The sequence below is a fragment of the Leucoraja erinacea genome, chromosome 5, assembly GCF_028641065.1.
Source record: "Leucoraja erinacea ecotype New England chromosome 5, Leri_hhj_1, whole genome shotgun sequence".
Classification (NCBI taxonomy): Eukaryota; Metazoa; Chordata; class Chondrichthyes; order Rajiformes; family Rajidae; genus Leucoraja; species Leucoraja erinaceus.
The window spans coordinates 100,494,387-100,511,621 of record NC_073381.1 but is presented as its reverse complement, the minus strand read 5'-3'; positions in this window follow the sequence as shown (position 1 = coordinate 100,511,621).

The window sequence follows — 17,235 nt, the reverse complement described above, 5'->3', positions numbered from 1 at the left end:
GCAGAAAATTCCACAGACTCACCACTATCTGTGAGAAAAGTTTTTCCTCATCTCCGTTCTAAATGGCTTACTCCTTATTCTTAAACTGTGGCCCCTGGTTCTGGACTCCACCAACATCGGGAACATGTTTCCTGCCTCTAGCGTGTGCCAAGCCCTTAACAATCTTATATGTTTCAATGAGATCTCCTCTCATCCTTCTAAACTCCAGAGTGTACAAGCCCAGCTGCTCCATTCTCTCAGCATATGACAGTCCCGCCATCCCTGGAATTAACCTTGTGAATCTACGCTGCACTCCCTCAATAGCAAGAATGTCCTTCTGCAAATTAGGGGAACAAAACTGCGCACAATACTCCAGGTGTGGTCTCACTAGGGCTCTGTACAACTGCAGAAGGACCTCTTTATTCCTATATTCGATTCATATAACCATATAACCATATAACAATTACAGCACGGAAACAGGCCATCTCGGCCCTACAAGTCCGTGCCGACCAACTTTTTTCCCTTAGTCCCACCTGCCTGCACTCATACCATAACCCTCCATTCCCTTCTCATCCATATGCCTATCCAATTTATTTTTAAATGATACCAATGAACCTGCCGACACCACTTCCACTGGAAGCTCATTCTACACCGCTACCACTCTCTGAGTAAAGAAGGTCCCCCTCATGTTACCCCTAAACTTCTGTCCCTTAATTCTGAAGTCATGTCCTCTTGTTTGAATCTTCCCTATTCTCAAAGGGAAAAGCTTGTCCACACCAACACTGTCTATCCCTCTCATCATTTTTAAAGACCTCTATCAAGTCCCCCCTTAACCTTCTGCGCTCCAGAGAATAAAGACCTAACTTATTCAACCTATCTCTGTAACTTAATTGTTGAAACCCCGGCAACATTCTGGATTCCTCTTGTTATAAAGGCCAACATGCCTTTCGCTTTCATCACCGCCTGCTGTACCTGCATGCTTTTGATAAAGTCCCACATGGGAGGCTGATGCAGAAGATGTGAGCACACAAAGTGCTGGAGTAATTCACCAGGTCAGGCAGCAGCATCCATGGAGGCATAGAACAGGCCACATTTTGGGCATCTGCAGTTCCTCGTGTGCCCAGCGGTTCCTCGGCCATAATACTGAAATAGAATTTTAAACAGTTTGATCTCATAGAAATGTACAAAATTGTGAGAGGGCCTGAGATATGGGGAGAGGTTGAGCAGGCTGGTGATGGTTTATTCCTTTGAACACAGGAGGATGAGGGGTGATCTTACGATACGATATGATAGAACTTTATTTTTCCCAGGTGGGAAATTGATCTGCCAACAGTCATAAAACACAAAATAATTGAAAAATGAAATGAAAGTGATGTGGAAAGGCTTAGGGATGAGCAAAGACTGCGGAGGTAGTCTACCCCACGACAGAAGGGGGAGGAGTTGTACAGTGTGATAGCCACAGGGAAGAAGGATCTCCTGTGGCGTTCTGTGCTGCATCTTGGTGGAACCAGTCTGTTGCTGAAGGTGCTCCTCAGGTTGACCAGTGTGTCATGGAGGGGGTGCACTGTATTGTACAGGATGTTCCACAGTTTGAGGAGCATCCTCCCCTCCAAGACCAACCTCCCGTGAATCCATCTCCGCCCCCAGGATGGAGCCGGCCTTCTCGATGAGTTTGTTGATCCTGTTGTGGTCCGCATACTTCGCCCTGTTGCCCCAACACACGGCAGTGAAGAAGATGGCACTGGCCACCACCGGTTGGTAGAACATCTACAGCATCTTACTGCAGATGTTGAAGGAGCGGAGCCTTCTCAAACAGTACAGCCAGCTCTGTCCCTTCTTGTACAGGGCCTCAGCGTTCCTGGACCAGTCCAGTTTACTGTCCAGGTACACTCCAAGGTATTTGTACTCCCTGGTAAACTGCACATCCACACCATTGATGGAGACAGGAGACAGGGGTATTCCTCTCCTCCTAACGTCCACCACTAACTCCTTAGTCTTGTCAATGTTGAGCAGCAGGTGATTCAGCCCACACCACTCAACAAAGTTGTTGACCACACCTCTGTATTCAGCTTCCCTCCCCTCACTGATGCAGCCCACAGTTGCAGTCATCTGAAAACATCTGCAGGTGGCAGGAGACAGAGTAATATCTGAAGTCGGAGGTGTAGATGGTAAACAGGAAGGGAGAGAGGACCAGTCCCCTGTGGGGCCCCTGTGTTGCTCACCACCATGTCCAACACACAGTTCTGTAGCCTGACATATTGTGGTCGTCCAGTCAGGTAGTTGGTGATCCAGGAACCAATGGATCATCCACCCACATCTTCATCAGTTTGCTCCCTAGCGGTGCAGGCCGGATGGTGGTAAAAGCGCTCCGTACAGATGGTAAAAACATATTGAATTGTCCTTAGTGTGTGGGATAATGCTAGTAGATGAGGTGGTCACTGGTCAGTGCAGACCCGATGGGCCGAAGGGCCTAGTTCAATGCTGTATCTCTAAAATCAAGCAACTGATCCATCCTACCACAGAGCCATTATCTACCTCAATGGAGACCCTTGGAACTGTACACTGTGGACGGCTCGATTGGGATCATGTATTGTCTTTTTGCTGAAGGGCCTGTCGAACTTTTCGGCGAATGCCGGCATCATTGACTGACATATCAGGTCACCGAAAAAATCGCGGCGTGATGCTGCAGTGACGGGCCATGACATGGCGCGGTGATCTCATGAGCGCTGTTTTTTCCAAGTGCCGCAACATTTTTTTTGAGTCGCCGCCGGATTTTGAAATGTTCAAAATCTTTTGGCGACACTGATATGACGCCGGCAGTCGCGAAAAAATCATCCAGTGGGACAGGCCCTTGACTTGTTAGCGTGCAACGATAGCTTTTCACTGTTCCTCGGTACACGTGACAATAAATTGAACTCATATTCAAATCAAAGTCCAAAGACACAGAAAGAACCAACCTCCCACGCAAAAAGAGGCAATTTTACTTCAGATTTTAAAGTGGTGTCATGGTGGCGCAGCGGTAGAGTTGCTGTCTCACAGCGCCAGAGACCCGCGTTCGTTTGCCGACTACGGGTGCTGTCCATATGGAGTTTGTACGATCTCCCCGTGACCTGCGTGGGTTTTCTCCTGGATCTTCGGTTTCCTCCCACACTCCAACGACGTACAGATTTGGGTTGGTATAAATGTTTTTAAAAAGTGCGTGCGGGATAGTGTTAGCGTGTGAGGAGCAATGATGCCTGTTTCCCCCGCTGTATCTTCAATGTATAAACTAAACTGCAACCATTTTTACGCACTTGTCTTTATAATAAACACTGTTCTGACTTAAAATGAACTTGATGGCTATTGAGATGAAAGGGAAGTATATACAAACTCTAATGAGAATGTTCTGATTGGACCTGCATGTTTGCTGGCTGTCTGAACCATACCTCCCAGAGAGTGTGCAGAAATGTAATCTGAAAGGAGGCCTTCAAGTGATGATAGTTTCCATGCCTACTCTAATGACTCATGCATTCTCTCTACCTGTTGAGAGATGCAGATTTATATACTTAAACGCAGCATATTCTATTTTAAGTTACTTTCTTTCTGTATTTCAATTCATGAGCGTCTCTTAATGCAAATGTTTAATGCGGTTAAATTATTAAATCCAAACTCGAGTTTGCATTCTGCAGCTTTCATTAACACAAAGTGGGTTTTGCAATTTTTAGTTTTTGAGATGCAGCATGGAAACAGGTCCTTCGGCCCACCGAGGGCGTGTCAACCAGCGATCCCCGCACATTAACACTTTCCTAAACATGCACTAGGGACAATTTACATTTATACCAAGCCAATTAACCTTCCCAACCTGCCCGTCTCTGGAGGGTGGGAGGAAACCGAAGATCTCGGAGAAAACCCACGCGGTCACGGGGAGAAGGTACAAACTCCGTACAGACATCACCCGTAGTCGGGATCGAGCCCGGGTCTCTGACGCGGCAAGCGCTGTAAAGCAGCAACTCTACCGCTGCGCCACTGTGCCTGCAATTGGTATTTTAAAAGTGTCGTCTAATGTAATTCTGTCCTAAACCAGGTCTCTTATATTAAATGTGCCCGGTCAATTTACCGTGCCTCTGGGGCTGAGGTTTTAGTTTAGAGATACAGCGTAGAATCAGGCCCTTCGGCCCACTGAGTCCGCGCCGACCCAGTACACTAGTTCTATCCTACACACTGGAGGCAAATTACAGAGGCTAGTTAACCTACAAACAATACAATGTACAATATTTATTACATGTAATTTGAACCTCAGTGAGGCTCAAACGAAACTCCGTTTCCACAGCCATACAAACAAAGATAATTTCCTACAAGACATACACACAATTCAATTTACAGAAACATCCATCACAGTGAATCCCCACCTCACTGTGATGGAAGGCAAGTCTTTTCTCTCCCCTGCTCCATTTTTCTCCCGATGTCGAAGCCCCAGGCGGGCGATGATAAGTCCCATGGCCAGTTTAGGCCGCACCGGGCGATGCACGGCCCCGCTCCCGGTCTAAATGTCACAAGGTTGGAGCCCCCGGCGGGCGCTGTATTGTCCCGCGGCCATTAAGCTGCACTGGGCGATGCACAGCCCCGCTCCGGGTCATTCCAACCCCGCGACACGGGCTGGAGAAGTTGCGTTGCGGGAGCTCCAGAAAGCGGTCTCCCACCCGGACCCACGAGCTCCCGATATCCCGACGGTCCACAGAAGCTGCGGCTGCGTTGCTGGAGCCACCGAGCTCCAGAGTCAGGCCGCAGTAGCGAGCCACCACTGCTCCCCACGCTCCGAGGCCGGCCAGCCCCACGATGGTAAGTCCGCAGCTCCGCAGGCTCCGTGACTGGAACCCCAGGTCGTTCAGGCTGGAGGCCGCTCCACGGTGCTAGGCCCCAACGACAACGGAGACCCGACAGGGAAAAGGTCGGGTCTCCCGTGCAGGGAAGAAATTTTTTTTAAGTTTCCCCCTCCCCGTCCCCCACATATACACAGTTAAAAACACCATTAAAAAAACACGAACAACTACATTTAACTAGACAAAAAATAAAAAAAGACAGACAGGCTGTAGGGGCGGCTGCAACAGGTGAGTCGCGCCGCTGGCAAAAATTCCACGATACCCAAAAATTCCACAAAACTTGTACGTCTTTGGGATGTGGGAGGAAACCGGAGCACCCGGAGGAAATTCACATGGTCACAGGGAGAACGTGCAAACTCTGTGCAGACAGCACCCGGATCTGGTTTAGTTTAGAGATACAGCGTGAAATCAGCCCCTTCGGCCCACCGTAGTTGTTCGTGTTTTCACGGGTTTCTGGTGCTGTGAGGCAGCCACTCTGCCGCTGAGCCACTGTGTCGCACCCAACACCATTCTCTAATATGCTGGAGAAACTCAGCGGGTGCAGCAGCATCTATGGAGTGAAGGAAATAGGTAACGTTTCGGGCCGAAACCCTGAACGTTGCCTATTTCCTTCGCTCCATAGACGCTGCTGCACCCGCTGAGTTTGTCCAGCATTTTTGTGTACCTTCAATTTGTGTACCATCTGCAGTTCCTTCTTAAACACCATTCTCTAAGACTCTTGCCCCCCTTACCACCTTCCATCAACATCCCGCCATCTGCCTTTACATTTCACTGTCACCCTTTAGTCCCCTTTTCACCTCTGGCCTTTGTCCAACCATCTCGTTGTCCAACGATGTCTGTACTCATTCTCACCTAACAGAGTAACTTCTCTAACTTGTATCCCCTCTCTCTCCACCCCTCCCCCATCCACGTCCTACCGGCTTCAAAGTCGTCTTGTTGAGTCTCATTGTCTGTAACTCGTTTTCACCTATCCCATACTGTAGCTAACAATGGCCTGTTTCCTTTACCATCGTTACTTTGTTGCATATCTTTCATTCATTTGTTCTATATCTCTCTACATCACCGTCAAAATCTCTCGTTTCCCTTTCCCCCGACTCTCAGTGTGGAGGGGTCTCGACCCGTTCCTTCCCTCCAGAGATGCTACCTGACCCGCTGAATAACTCCAGCACTTTGCGTCTATCTTCTGTATTGTTGTGTGTTCTTGATTCCATTTATCGTCGAGAATGAAGCAGAGGACACTTATCCATGGGGTGGGTATAATTGACAAGGAACAGTCGGAACTTATGTCCACAAGGGAGATTGCACGTTAAACTCTAGTCTTCTCTTCACAGCTATGAAGCGATACTTGCATTTCAAACGCATTTTAACCTTTGAAGCAGCTAAACATGCAGCCCTTTGATGCAGTATTTACTTTGGCTTCAGCTGTGTGAGGGTGATGTTGGGTGATTAGATTTTCAACATCAAAATACATGGTCCCCTCAAGAGAGAGGAAATCGGAGATAAAAGGAACTGCAGACACTGGCATCTGGAAGCAAACAGCAGGAGAGACTCAGCGGGTCAGGCAGCACCTGTGGTGGCAGAGTGATGGTTAGAAAAGATCGGATGTTTCTTTTGGGTCCTGACTCCCCAGAATCGTCATTATTGACTTTGGACTTTAGACTTTAAAGCATGTCACATGTGATAATAAGGTATCAATCAATGATGTTTAGTTTAGTTTAGTTTAGTGATACAGCGTGGAAACAGCTTTGTCCCACCGAGTCCATGCCGACCAGCGATCCCCGCACACTAAGGAAATGCCCCACACTAAGCCCCTGTCCCACTTAGGAAACCTGAACGGAAACCCAAGGTTTCAGTGTGGTTCCCAGAGGTTGCAGGTGGTTGCAGGAGGTTGCAGGTAGTGGAAGCAGGTAGGGAGACTGACAAAAACTCTGGGAACCTCCAGGAACCGCACGGAAACCTTCGGTGGGGCGCAAATTCTCCAGAGGTTTCCGTTCAGGTTTCCTAAGTGGGACAGGGGCATAACACTGTTCTATATTCTTAGTCTTAGGCCCCCTTTGTTTATAGCTGAACATGGGTGTCTCCAGGGTTGGAGGATGCCTGTGCGTGACTTTGTTTAACGTGGGGAGACTGGCACACAGACAGCCACCACATGGTCCTTGACAGATCTGGGTCAGGATCCAGTGACGGAGTCCAAGACGACCGGAGACCCTTTTCTGCTGCAGCCTTCATCCGCCTTCCCAGCCGTTGTGACGCTCCACTAAGGTCGGCCATCGTTCTCCGCCTGTTCCACCGTTGAGGTCTTGGTTGGATTGCTCTTTGTCAGAGACCTCCCCCTTGACCTTACCGCCATGGATGGCCCTACCAGGAGCATCGCTCCAGACGGCATCACTCTCAGGATCTCAGGTCCACACAAGCTTCTCCACCACGACAAGGTGCCAATCCACGGAGAAGGGACTATTTACAATTTATTGAAGCCAATTTTACTTCGGAGTCACGTGAGTGACTACGTGAAGAGCCCCGCCAGGACGCATGCGTGTCATATCGCTACACGCATTGCGAAACGTCAGGCGGGGTGGAACGATGTTCCCCCGCGGCGGCAGTTTAAAAGCCGGAACCCGCAGGTAAGATTTACTCTGCGGTCTTTTTTCTGTTTCCTATACCAACTTACAGGTGGGGAACATGGACAAATGGAAGAAGACGAGGGCTGCGACAAAGCTGGGGAGGGAGGACCGCGGAGCAGCGGGCAACCAGCAGCAGCCAGCGGCACCTAGATCACTGATAGTGGGATCAGCTGTGCCCGATGTCGCCTCCGCACCAGCCAGATCCACGCGGCCGGGCGGTAAGGCTAGACACAAAACAAACAAGGTCGTGGACTCAGAGGAGTCCGACTTTGAACAACCGCGGGCGGCCAGCGCCCGAGAACGCTGGAGCCGGAAGAAGCGGTGTATGGAGCATTTGCTCCAACGTGACAGGCTCCGGGAGATGGAGTCGGGTCACAGTGGGCTCTATGATAAACCCACAGCAGTACCTCTTGAAGGGCTGCACAGTGCTTCTACCTCATCAGAGGGGAGCACTGCGGGTCAGTTCTGGGCTGACCTGGAAGAGGGGTCCGCAGAAGAAAAGTCAAGTGTGCAGGGGGTGCAGGAACGAGAAAACCTACTGGACATGGTGTCCAACTTTATACAGCCAGACCAGACTGGCCAAAACCTGGAGCAAAAGCTAGCTGCCAGCATAGACTACATGTCTCTAAACCAGTTACAAGAACAGGCTGTACTGGACACCACATCAAGACACCTGGCACCGGGCAACTGCATATCCCTGAATGTTCCAGTAGTAAACACCTGTATATGGAAATACATTGGAATAGGAGTCAGAAGTATGGATGTCAAACTACAAAAAGTATTGAAACTCCTAACAGCAGCGATAACTGTATTTGCCCGCACAGTGGATAACAAGGGCATGTCCCAGGACCAACAAGATGCACTGGCACTACTTTGTAATACTCAATATGAGATAAATAACATCAGGAAGAGTGCCATCCAACCCACATTTAATCCAAAATTCGCGGGTCTGTGCAAACCTGGGAACATAAAACCACCGATACTGCTATTTGGAGGCAACCTATCGAAGCAAGTCAAGGAGCTCGATGAGGAAACAAAAACCCTGGGACTAATAAAAGGGACTCCAATAAAAACCCACTACAGCCATAGACAGCACCCCTACGCACCCACCAGTAGAGCAAGACCGACTGGTGAAAGCTCGAAGGCCCGGTACACTAAACATGAGTCTTTTTTAGGCCATGGCCCAGGCCGGCCTTCTTGGAAGATACGCGGACCTCCAACGCCAACCAAACCGAAAATCCAGACATCAGCGCATCAACATCAGCGAAGAACTTACAGGAAGAAGTAAACCTGCCACTGGTAACTATGGAGGTAGGTGGGTCTGGTTCCCTACAAAACACAGGGAGCATGGAGGTTGAGGTGAGATTACACTCCTTTTTGAATGCATGGAGCATGTTAACAACCGATATTTACATTTTAAGCAGTATCCAGGGATATACAATAGAATTTATACACAAGTACAGCCCTCCAGTTCAACATATACCGAACCGAATGTTCGTACTTTCTGATAAAGAAAAATCAGAGGCACAAGCTGAACTGGAGCGGCTTTACGTAAAAGGTGTAATTGAAAAAAACCCAACACGAACCACTAGAATTCGTGCCCAATATATTTACCAAAAACAAAAAAGATGGTGGTTGTCGCATCATCATAGATCTGACCAAATTGAATACATTTGTACAATATATTCACTTCAAAATGGAAACCTTTGTTACTGCTAAACAATTAATTTCCAAAGGTTACTTCATGGCCAGCATCGATTTAAAAGATGCTTACTATTCAGTGCCTATACGAGGTGACCACAGATGTTACTTAAAATTCAACTGGATGGGACAGCATTTGGCAGTATAAAGCACTACCAAATGGGTTATCATCAGCCCCCAGGCTGTTCACAAAAATGTTGAAACCAGCCCTAGCGTTTCTACGGAAATGAAAACACATGGTCATGGCATATTTAGATGACATACTTATTGTGGGCAAAACTTTGGAATTGGCCAAACACACTGTAACAGCCACAAAACAGTTATTTGAAAAACTGGTGTTTATTATCCATCCAGTTAAGTCTTAATTAACGCCTTCCACTACCATGGACTATTTGGGGTTCACCATTGACTCTGTTCACATGTCGGTGACTTTGCCTAAGGGAAAGGCAACAGAATTAATAGAGGCTTCATTGACATCAGCAAACCATCCATCAGATTGGTAGCAAAAGTAATTGGCAAAATGGTGGCTGCTTTTCCAGCCACACAATTTGGACCTTTACATTACCAAAACTTACAGAGAGCAAAAATACAAGCACTCAAAATTAATGCAGGTCACTTTGACAGACCTATGAAGCTACCAATCAAAGCTAAAACGGAACTAAAATGGTGGATAGATAACATCTGGCTTTGTTCCAATCCAATCATTGTCAGTAACCCTTCTATGGTACTACAAACTGATGCCAGTGCACTTGGGTGGGGAGCCACCAATACCATCACCAGCTGTGGAGGTAGATGGACTGCTCAGGAGGCATCATTATTACTCACACTGGGCATAAACTACCTAGAAATGTTGGGTGCATTCCATGACCTAAAATCATATTGTACTGGGTCATATCACCAGCATGTTAGACTACAGATAGACAATACCACGTGGTAGCATACATCAACCACATGGGTGGAAACAAATCGACATCATGTGACAATCTGGCTAATACAATTTGGCAATGGTGTATCCAGAGAGATATTTGGATATCAGCTACTTACCTACCAGGAACACTAAATTTAGTGGCTGACACCAGGTCACGCAAATTTAATGAAAACATTGAATGGATGTTGAATGAAAAAGTATTTGCTGATATTACAGCACGATATGGAACACCAGATATCGATCTATTCGCATCCAGACTTAATCACCAGTTATCAAATTATGTTTCATGGGAACCAGACCCTGGGGCAACGTCGACAGATGCATTTTCGCTGCATTGGGGGAAATTGTTTATTTACGCATTCCCTCCTTTCTGCCTCATCAGTCGGGTATTAAGGAAAATACAACAAGACTCTGCGTCTGGTATTGGTGGTACCTGATTGGCCTACTCAACCATGGTTCCCAGTGGTACTAAACATGGTATTAGAACCATGTATCACCATCCCACATAGACCAGATTTATTGCTACATCCCATAACAAGGGATAGCCACCCATGCCATAAACATTTGAATTTACTAATTTGTAGAGTTTAAAAACACCTCTACTACAACTGGGACTGACAGACCGAACAGTGAACATGATCTCAGCAGCCCAAAGACTGTCCACCAAAAAACAGTACCTGGTCTATATCAGGAAGTGGGAGATGTACTGCCACAAAAACAACATCACCTACCGAGATATGAACATCCCGTATGTTCTGGAATATCTGGCAGGCCTCCACTATGATGAGGGGCTCAGTTATAGTGCCATCAACTGCGCCAGAAGTGCCCTATCGACATACCTATGGCAGGGGACAGAGCATTACTCTGTTGGGACTCACCCACTGGTAACAAAACTTATGAGGGGAATTTTTAATACCAATCCCCCAAGAACCAGGTACTCCCAAATATGGGATGTAAGTATTGTCCTGAAGATGCTCAGGAATTGGTCTCCAGCAACAGCTCTGTCCCTACACAGACTGACATTAAAAACAGTCATGCTAATGGCATTAGTCACGGCACAAAGGGTACAGTCATTACATAAATTAAGACTGGACAACATGACTGCTACATCTGAAAATATCACTTTTCATATTTATGAATTAGTAAAGCAGAACAGACAGGGATCAGCAGGCCTCATCATAGAATTTAGGTCATACCCAACAGATGACCGTCTATGTATAGTAAGACATCTGTCGTCATACATGGAGAAAACAAAAATCATCAGAGGCAATGAGAAGGCACTCTTAGTCAGCCATAAGCAACCACACAAAAGAGTGATGGTCGAGACCATCTCAAGATGGCTAAAACAGGTGCTAACTCAGGCTGGGGTGGATACTAATATTTTTAAATCTCATTCCACCAGGGCTGCAGCTACATCGGCAGCAATACAGTTGGATGTACCAATGAACCTAATCCTCAAGGCAGCAGGATGGTCAGGGGAAAAAACATTTCAACTGTTTTACAATAAACCAGTCATGAAAACTGGAACGTTTGCAGAAACTATTTTAAGTTCTGTAATTTAATTTACCCCATAAATAGGGGTTATAAATTTGTGTTAATAAATTTTATGAATTTCAATGTCGAATTCACGTACAAATTATGTTGACACAATTCCTCCCACAGTTATCAAGGCAGATGTGATGCACAGAATCATTTCCACGGCATGAAATCACAGAGCTTTAAAATCTTCACGTAGTCACTCATGTGAGTCCGAAGTAAAATAGTAAGATTAAACGAGAACTTACCAGTTTGAAGTTTGATCGTTATTTTTTGAGGAGTAACGTTGAGGGATTACGTGCCCTCCGCTCCCACCCTTGATCATATACTCAACTGGTATCTCTTCTCTAATCTTACTATGTTTAGTCATTACAGTTATCTGTGATTTCACACCGCTGCTTTGAAGAATGACACGTATGCGTCTTGGCGGGGTTCTTCATGTAATCCCTCAACGTTACTCCTCATAAAATAATGATCAAACTTCAAACTGGTAAATTCTCGTTTAATCTTACTATTAACCTGCAAACCTGCACGTCTTTGGAGTGTGGGAGAAAACCGGAGCACCCGGAGAAAACCCACGCAGGTCATGGGGAGCATAAAGTCATAAGGACATCAGGAATAGGAGTAGAATTAGGCCATTCGGCCCATCATGTCTACTCTGCCATTCAATCATGGCTGATCTATCGCTCCATCCTAACCCCATTGTACAAAGTCCATACAGACAGCACCCGTAGTCAAGATCAAAAACGGGTCTCTGGCGCTGTGTGGCAGCAACTCTACCGCTGCGCCATCGTGTCAGTGAATTGGTGGACTTTCCACCCTGTGGGGAGAGTGGAGGTTGCGTAGCTACTGGATCTTTCGTGTCAAGAACCGGAGTTGAACAATTACACACGTCTACAAGCAGAAAAGGAGTAGCACCATCCTTTACTGTGTTTTAGAGATACACCGAGTCCTTACTGACCAAGTGGATGAGAAGTGGAATAACATAGAACTAGTGTGAATGGGTGATCAATGGCCAGCTTCATATCTTGTCTAAAGTGAGGTTCATAAGGTCATGTGATAGTAGCAGAATTAAGCCATTCGGCCCATCAAGTCTGTTCCACCATTCAATCATGGCTGATCTATCTCTCCCTCCTAACCCCATTCTCCTGCCTTCTCCCCATAACCCCTGACACCTGTACTAATCAAAAATCTATCTATCTCTGCCTTAGAAATTTCCACTGACTTGGCCTCCACAGCCTTCTGTGGTAAAGAATTCCACAGATTCACCACCCTCTCACTAAAGAAATCCCCCCTCATCTCCTTCCTAAAACAACGTCCTTTAATTCTGAGGCTCTAGTCCTAGACGCTCCTACTAGTGGAAACACCCTCTCTGCATCCACTCTATCCAAGCCTTTCACTACTCGGCACGTTTCAATGAGGTCCCCCCCTGAGGCCATTGTGTGAGATTGTCAGCTCTCTGCCTTGGAAATAACAGCCAAGCCGACCTGGATCTGCGTCGGTGCCAGTCCGTATGCTGAGCTTTATATTGCATCTGTAAAATATGATAAAGATCAATGCCCGGGGAAGCGAGGACTGATTGTAAACCACTTCTTTTGAAGCAGCCTGCGTGGAAGGAAATGAAATCTAATCTCCAGAGATTGAGACCAAATAAAAACCTTGCAAATATTGGAAAGCTGAAATAAAAACAGAGAGTGCTCGAACCACACAAAGGAAATGTGATGACAATGCAAATGTTGCAAAGGTGGAATGAGATTTGGAATTAAGGAAGAGGCAGAGAAGTTGCTTGCGACCCTCTTAGACAATAGACAATAGGTGCAGGAGTAGGCCATTTGGCCCTTCGAGCCAGCACCGCCATTCAATGTGATCATGGCTGATCTTCCCCAAATCAGTACCCCGTTCCTGCCTTCTCCCCATATCCCCTGACTCCGCTATCTTTAAGAGCCCTATCTAGCTCTCTCTTGAAAGCATCCAGAGAACCCGCCTCCACTGAGGCAGTGAATTCCACAGACTCACTACTCTCTGTGAGACAAAGTATCTGTTCTAAATGGCTTACTCCTTATTCCTAAACTGTGGCCCCTGGTTCTGGACTACCCCAACATCGGGAACATGTTTCCTGCCTCTAGCGTGTCCAAACCCTTAACAATCTTATATGACTCAATAAGATACCTTCTCATCCTTCTAAACTCCAGAGTGTACATGCCCAGCTGCTCCATTCTCTCAGCATATGACAGTCCCGCCATCCCGGGAATTAACCTTGTAAACCAATGCTGCACTCCCTCAATAGCAAGAATGTCCTTCCTCAAATTGGGGGACCAAAACTGTACACAATACTCCAGGTGTGGTCTCACTAGGGCTCTGTACAACTGCAGAAGGACCCATTTGCTCCTATATTCGATTCCTCTTGTTATAAAGGCCACATGCCATTCGCTTTCTTCACTGCCTGCTGTACCTGCATGCCTACTTTCATAGACTGATGTACAAGGACCACCAGATCCCGTTGTACTTCCCCTTTTGCCAACTTGACGCCATTTAGATAGCAATCTGCCTTCCTGTTTTTGCTACCAAAGTGGATAACCTCACATTTATCTGCATTAAACGTCATCTGCCATGCATCTGCCCACTCCCCCAACCTGTCCAAGTCACCCTGTATTCTCATAACATCACTTCACACTGCCACCCAGCTTTGTGTCATCTGCAAATTTGCTAATGTTAATTCACAGGAGAAGGTGCAGAACCTCCAAGAGTTTAGTTTAGTTTTAGTTTAGCGATACTGCGCGGGGGGTTTGCAGTCTCTCCCTGCGGGGGAATGCAACCTTTTTGTCGTATTCCCCTTCTCTGCCTCCGTCTGCGCTGAGGCCTAAATGGAGCTGACGACCTCGAGGCTCCGGAGGCAGAGGCCGTCAGGACTCGCCCTGAGCTCGCTCCCGTGAGGGTGGTCCGGCTCAGGGCTGGAAGAGGTTGGGACGCTCCCGTGAGGGCGGCCAGCCCGAGGGACGAGGCTCCCGTCGGAGCGGCTGAGCTCGGGGAGGTGCGGCGCTCGCAGCCCGAGGGAGGCTCGGCGCCCAAGTCGGGGCGGCCCAGCCCGAGGCTGAAGACGGCGCAGTACTCACGCGAGGGTGGCTGGGACGGCGTTCTGGCGGCGGTGGCCTGAGTCCGGGGTTCGGCCGCGGGCCAGCAGCTGTTTTTCTGCAGGACTGGTGGGCAGCAGCTTCAACCACCCCGGGCCGCGGTGTTTGAGCCGCGGGACTGTTCTTAACATCGCCCGGGGGGGTATCGCCTCAGCGCAGAGGGAGAAGAGGAGGGAAGAGACTGCAGACCTAAGACTTTTGCCTCCATCACAGTGAGGAGATGCTGGGTGGACTCACTGTGGTGGATGTTAATATGTGTTTATTGTTGTTTTTATTGTATTTTACTTCGGAGTCACGTGAGGGACTCCATGAAAGAAGCCCGCTACTGCGCATGCGTGTCATATCGCATACACGCATTGAACGAGTCAGAAGTGGGAGACGACGTCTCCCTAGAGAGAAAGGCAAAGAAGCAGGTAAGAGACTGCAAACATTTTTCCACTTACCTTGCAGGTAGGAAATACAAGAAGCTGCAGGAGCTGGAGAAGAGACTGCAGAAATATTGCAGCCAGAACCAGCACCAGCAGTTACCGCGAATCCTCTGGAGGGGATTCCCAAACGGCTATTTTTAGCACAGAACAGCTGTGCCCGACGTCGCTCCCCGCACCGGCAAGATTGACTGTTGCCGGGCGGGAAACAAACCTACACGGCCCGGGGAGTTTCTAGACCAAGTCGGGTCTATTTTTTAGATGCAGTCGTTAGGCGCTCCGCAGCTGATTGAAGCAGCTGCACCACCCGGGAGAGAGAGAGCCGACATCGGGGACAGCAGCCCATGGACCTGCGCTACGGGGTCCGTGGGGCTGCGGGAGGAAGGACGTTCCTCCGAAAACGGCAGGCTGAAAACCAGTACAGGTAAGATCAAATTTCCCTTACCTTTTTGGTGCTTTTTCCAGACGTGCTTGCTGTATTCTGAAGAGACTGGTGTGTTGCTGAACAGCAGGGAGCCAGCTAAGGACGTCAGGGCACAGCCACAGGTCGTTACTGGTGTGATGCTGAACAGCAGGGAGCCAGCTACTGATGTCAGTATAGAGCTGAAGGGCTGTTGTTTAATGACCAGCAGCAGCCAGCAATAAATGTCGGCACCAGCATCTCCCAGATGGGAGCGAGTGCCAAACTTCACCCTAAATGGGTAGAGGTGCCCGTGAGTACCAGGACCATGGGGAACGGTCCAGTGCCCGTAGGCATGGGGACGGGCTGTGGGATATACCGCGTGCGACTAGTGCCCGAGAGCACCAAGGTCGGCAGGAGCGGTCCCATATATTAAGCACCCGCGACGACTAGTGCCCGAGAGCATGTAAGTCGGCTGGAGCGGTTTGCTGGAGTAAAATTCTCCATAGTGGCAGGCTCCGGGATTGGAGGTAGCCACAGTGGGCAAATAATATAAGTCCCACAGCAGTTTCCCATATGGGCTGCATGAAATGTCGGACGCCTCTGAGGAGGGTATGGAAGGTCTGACGGGGTAAAGCCTGAGCAGGTGATGGAGCCACTGTTCCCTATTGAAGGGGGGGGGGAAACAACCTGCCGAACATGATGAGCAGTACTGCCAGCAGAACTCACGGAGAATGATTTCGAGAGGATGGCTGTGAGTATTGAAGGACTGTGAGTCCACCCATTAACTTCAAGCTAATACTTTGCTGAAGTGTTGGCAAGGGTTCTATACCCCGGGAATATTGTGGTGCTCTCAATGTAGCCATTGTTACAGGTGCATTTGCAGACGTGTTGGGAAGGCCGTAATACTCTGTAAGGTCTCATGGCGGGCATACAGCTTTGGGCCGCATGTTTTTTAAAAAAGGTGTACAAAATTAGTGACCTTAAGGATGCCATTAGCACTATTTTTTGAAATGTGTAGTTGAAGGGCCATTCAGCCAGCTCTAGACCCTACTTCACTATACTATGTGAGCAAAGGGCTATAGACCCCGTTATTTGGGGGGGGGGGAGACCTGTCTAAACAGGTAAAGAATTGGCGTGGTGGCTTGACTTTGGGGCTGATTAAAGCATCCAAAGGATTTCTGGGGAAGACATTAACCTTATGTGCATCCTAAGAGAGGTAGTGTGTTTTTGTAATTATACTACAAAGAATTGGGCAGAGGTACCCAGCCGCAGCGTCCTGTTTAGGGTTTGGCCGGGACGACTACTGTGGAGATGCAAACTAACATTAACCTTTAGGCTCTCCACAACCGCATATGAAACCAAGGAAAATAACTTGGTTACCACCAATAACCATGGAGGTAGGTGAATTTGGGGTTCCAGTATTAATAGGGAGCACGGAAGTTGGGGGGATATTGCAATTTCATGTTGATGCTTGGTGTAATATATCTATGGACAGATATATCCTTAGCAGTTTTAAGGGATATCTGATAGAGTTCTACACGAACAAAACCCTCCAGTACATAACCGGATAGATATACATGCTGGTATGAAATAAACTAAACCTGAACAACAGGATTTGTCTCAAACATCTTTATTAGAAATAAGAAAGATGG